Consider the following 5,037-nt stretch of genomic DNA (forward strand, 5'->3'; position numbering starts at 1 on the left):
GTGATTGATTAGTTGGATGGACATGGGGGAAGCACAGAGAGTAAAAGACATTTGCCCTGTCTAGTGTAGTATTTTTTTTTTTTTTTTGGACCCAATGCTAGCACAGGACACCACTAGAGACAGACACAGAACATGCAACACAGAACACTGAACACAGACTTTGTCGCGACACTATAACCATGGTATTTTATAACTTTTCAGCTGGTACCAGCTCTCCTGATGTTCTGGTTTAGAGCCTGAACGATAGAAGCATAGGGTATGGCTACACTTGAAATTTCAAAGCGCTGCCAAGTGTGAGTGTGGTCGGAGCGCCAGCGCTGGGAGAGAGCTCTCCCAGCGCTGCACGTAAACCACATCCTCTACGGGTGTAGCTTGCAGCGCTGGGAGCCACGCTCCCAGCGCTGCAGCACTGAGGCTTTACAGTGCTGTATCTTGCAGCGCTCAGGGGGGTGTTTTTTCACACCCGAGTGCGAAAGTTGCAGCGCTGTAAAGTGCCAGTGTAGCCAAGGCCTTAGAAACAAATTAACACAGTGCTCCCACATGGCAGACTCTGCTTAGTCTCTGCCACAGTTCCTCACTGCCTGCCTAGGACTCCCCCCCCCCACGCCCACCAGCAGGATCTGCCATGCCGTTTGTCTGGGACCCTCTCCTCCACTCAGTAGGACCCCTTGATGCTTTACAATGGGACTTCTCACTCTGCTTGCCTGGCATTCCCTGACCTAGTGCCAGGGATCCTCTCCCCCACCTCTGCACACTGGGCATTGCAACGATCCCAGGAGCCCGCTGGGGAAGCCCAGACAGAGCCCCTGGCACAGAACAAGGCTCCCTCTAACCCCCTGTCCTGCCTCCCCAAGAGACACCCACCCCCACTGTTCTGCAGCCACCTGGCTCCCAGCAATACCCACCTCCAGGATCCATAGCCTCAGGGATGGGCACATCAGAACCACCCCCCCCAAAACTCCAAACCTCCACAACCCACCAACCTGACTAGGGTACCCACTGCCCAGCCACCCAGAGGCCTCCTCCTACCACAATGCCCCTTCAGCTGCAATCTCCTCACACAGACACCTTCCCTACCCCCACACAGGGGGAGGCCTCTGGCTTTCATGTGTATTAAATATCTGGCTGGTCTCTTTCATCAGCAAAGATTTTAATACAGATAAAGGGGGGAAGAAATGTTCTCAAAGGAGAGGGGAAAGATCAACACTGGGAAATTTAACCCGCTGCAGCCTCCAGGATGGAGAATGATTCAGGGCAACAGGTTTCCTCCAAGAAAGGAGAAGTTGCTGGGATTGAGGAACATGGGGAACAGCCCCAAACATGAATTTGTATCGGGGGTGAGAGGCAAGTGGCACAAACAGGGACAGGATTCAATTAACTCCCCTCCCCCACTTCCCCCCCTCCCCAGGAATTTCCTGGCCGCCCAGAGACAGTTCAACCTCCGGGCCGGGGCTGGGGCAGGCAGAGCCCGGGGCTGCCCAGGGGGCAGGGCCCAGCTGGAGAAAGCCCTCTCAGCCGGGCCCCTCCCTGCACAAACCCGGGGAGCAGCAGCGGCTCAGCCCGGGCCCGGCTCACACGGAGGCAACAGCTGCAGCCCTCTTCTGTCGCCCCCAGCGAGGCTCGCACAGAGCATGCGCAGTTTCAGCTACTGGACCCCTCCCTTCCCTGGACTGGACAAGGCGGACGCGCCCCAGGGCAGGCTGGGAGGTATAGTTCCAGACTGTGCAGAACGGAAGTGACGTCATCGAGGGAGGCGGAGCCGGAGCGAGAACGCGCGCAGTTCGCTGTGGTTCTGCCTGGCTCGCGCGGGGCCATTGGAGCCTCTCCAGGGGCCGGAGAAGGGTTTGTGCCGTTGGAGCTCTGGGCATGCGCAGATCGCGGCGGGAGAGCCCTTCATTAACCCCCGTGCCCGGCCCGGGCCCTGCCCCACTGGAGCCGCCCTGGGGCCGCCCCGGGCTCTGCCTGCCCCGCTGCGGAGCTGCAGCCTTCAGGTCCCGGAGCGAGCCCCGGGGGCGGGGCCGGGCGGAGACTCTGCCCCAGTGTCCGGGGAGGGCCCGGCATCTCGCAGCGCCAGGATCTGCTCCCGCGGGCAGCGCCTGCGGGGGGCTAGGAGCTGCTGTTCCCACAGAAGCCCAGCGACCCCCGGGCCCAGCCAGGCTCTGCCCTGGAGTCTCCACGGAGGGGCCCGGCCCCACTGGGGTCCCTGCGTGGGGCCAGGCGGGGGCTGCCGGGGGGGGTGAGACCGGGCTGGGCGGCTGGGAAAGGGGCAAGTGGGAAATGTCGGTGCAGCCCAGACATGGCCGGGAGGGAGAAGAGCAGGTGACCCCCGAGGAGCGGGGAGAGAAAGGTGGGGGGCTGAGATCCCCTCGGATTTACTGCTGCCCCCTCCCTTGGGGACCTCCCCTCCTCTCCCGTCCTGCTCCCTTTCTCCCTAGAGAGCAACGAGCAACACCCAGGGTGACCCCCACCCCCAATCCCTGAGAAGTTCCCTGTTCCCCTCCCCCAATTGTGCCCCATTTTCTCTCCCCTTCGCCAATGGCCAGTTCAAATCTCAGGTTTGGGGTGTTTCCCCCCATTTTCATATGCAGTGATTTATCCTTGTGTAAGTGGGAAATGGTTCCCCTGAGTGATTTCTGAACTGGGCAGATAGTTAATGGGTAGAGGCTGGGGGAGCCCTGAGACAGGGACACCTCTGGGCTGGGCTAGGGAGGCCACTCTCTGCTGGCAACAGGGCATAGGAAGGGCCAGGAAGGAGATGGAGGAGCAAGTGTCCCCCATGGCCACATTTCCGGGGGGCTCTGCATTTTAATTTAATTTTAAATGAAGTTTCTTAAACATTTTAAAAACCTTATTTACTTTACATGCAACAGTAATTTAGTTCTATTTTATAGACTTATAGAAAGAGACTGTCTAAAAACATTAAAGTGTATTACTGGCACGCAAAACCTTAAATTAGAGTGACTAAATGAAGACTTGGCACAGCACTTCTGAACGGTTGCCGACCCCTGAGGGACCAAGAGATGCATCCCACCCATGTACCTATCCGCTCCACCGATCCTGACTTGGACCCCTTACTCATTCCATAGGTGGCGAACCCGAACCCACTTATTCACTGACACTTTAAAAAACCCTTGCACCCCAATCTGTGTTTATGCCAGTTATGCGATATGTATGCATCTTTTCATACTTGCAAAATGTATCTGTAACCCTCCATAACCCAAGCCTGACCCCAGATGTACAGTACCTTCCCTCTCAACCTGTGTATATTTCATTTCAAGCATTTAATAAAAATCTGTTCTTATCAGTTTAATATCTGTTATGTCCTTGATGTGAGGACTGTATATTAGCTTGATTTTTGAAACGAGGGGGTTAGAACAGAAGCTTGCTTTGTCTACCCCATGCATTGACCTGGTATTGCAGTGCCTCCAGGAATGGTGTATCTCCTTTAGGGGAGAACCTTCTGGTTGGAAAAACAGAAAAGAGTTGAACTGTGATGATCTTTCTTTTTTTCAAGCAGATTTTTTTGAAATAGCAGAAAAATCTGGTGTCTTTAGCGTTTTTGTTTTTTTATGATAAACACGATACAGTTACGGTTTCTTGGAAGTGTTTTGTGAGTCTGCAGATGTGAGAGGTTCTTCTTTGTCTTGCTAGAGAATTACTTAAGAAGCTGGACTCCTTCTTTCTGCTGTGAGTGTTTTCAACAGTATGAGGGACAAATGCTTTCCAGACTCTGGGTCTGTTGGGGGAGATGGTTGTTTTTTTTGTTTTTGTTTTTCTTGGGGTGGGGGCTTGGTAATAGTTGAGATTACGTGTATAACAACTGCATGAGTTACACAGACTTCTCTCCACCCGACTTGGTTCGTAAGATCAAGACAAGGCACTAAGTGTCGTGCTGCACCTGGCACACAGGAGCCCCACTCCTGATTTTTCCCCCCAAACCTACTGTAATCTAAATGCTAAATAATAACCTTTAACTTCTCATTATTGCCACCTTCACTGTTTGAAAATCCCCAAAATCACAACAGAGGCTTACAAATCATGAGGATTCTTTTTTAAAAAAATGTAATGTGGGTTCTCTATCTTTCCCTTCTGGTTTTCTGAACCAGGCAAACTAGAAACTTACCTGTATAGTGCAGCCAGAGCCAGCCCTGCTCCCGTGACAAGCAGGGGCTGGTGCAGAGCATGGCAGGACAGGGAGATGACATCTCCTCTAATATTGGGGCCCTTTCACAGCAAGGGCAGCACCTCCCCACAGTAGCACAGACCCACCTACTCCTCCTGGTTTCTCCTGACACTAGCACCACCCTTCCCAGCACCGCCTCATGGCAGCATCTGCTTCCAGACTCGCACCAGAAATGGGAAGTCTGGGCCGGTCCTGGCAGCAGCTGTCAGGAAATGGAAGCAGGAGACACGACCACTTCCATGGTGCTGTGGGGTCCGTCCTGGCTGGTGGGAGATGGAGGCAGTGGACACTACCACTCCTATGGTGCCGTAGGGTTTTCAGGTGGGGTGCCCCCCCCAGGGTTGGGCTCCAGGGGAGGTTTGGCATCTTAAGGGACTGGGGGAGGGGAGGCTTGGAGGAGGTTTGAAGAGCAACAGTGAACAGGAAGTTGGACACTGGCCAGAATACCAGAGAGACAAGGCAGGTGAGGTGATACCTGTTACTGGACCAGCTTTGGAGTCACACAGGGTCTTCTTCATGCAGGGGAAAGGTGCTCAGAGCATCACAGTTCAATAGAAGGTGGAACGCTCTGCCCCGAACACCAGACTTTCCCTTACTTCCTGGAATGGGGGTGTTGTCCCCACTGTCCTGTAAACAGCCCCACCATGTAACCCAGAGGTGGCTGCATCTTAGCACCAATACACCAGTGGTCACTGCTCCAGAGATGGTACATACAGGCCACTGCCCTACGTGGCCACTTGACGTCACAGACTGTGCACTGCCTTAGTTGGCACCACATGTTACTGCCCCAAGAAGTGAGGTACACACAGGCTACTACTCAAACTGGGCACCTGGGGTCACTACAGCAATGGTTG

General features: G+C 54.4%; 1 pseudogene; it reads left to right on the plus strand.

The window, feature by feature from the left end:
- The first annotated feature begins 3,265 nt into the window (after window positions 1-3,265).
- LOC127034507 (uncharacterized) lies at window positions 3,266-3,445 on the plus strand (annotated as a pseudogene).
- Window positions 3,446-5,037: the final 1,592 nt, after the last annotated feature.

The sequence above is a fragment of the Gopherus flavomarginatus genome, chromosome 14, assembly GCF_025201925.1.
Source record: "Gopherus flavomarginatus isolate rGopFla2 chromosome 14, rGopFla2.mat.asm, whole genome shotgun sequence".
Lineage (NCBI taxonomy): Eukaryota > Metazoa > Chordata > Testudines > Testudinidae > Gopherus > Gopherus flavomarginatus.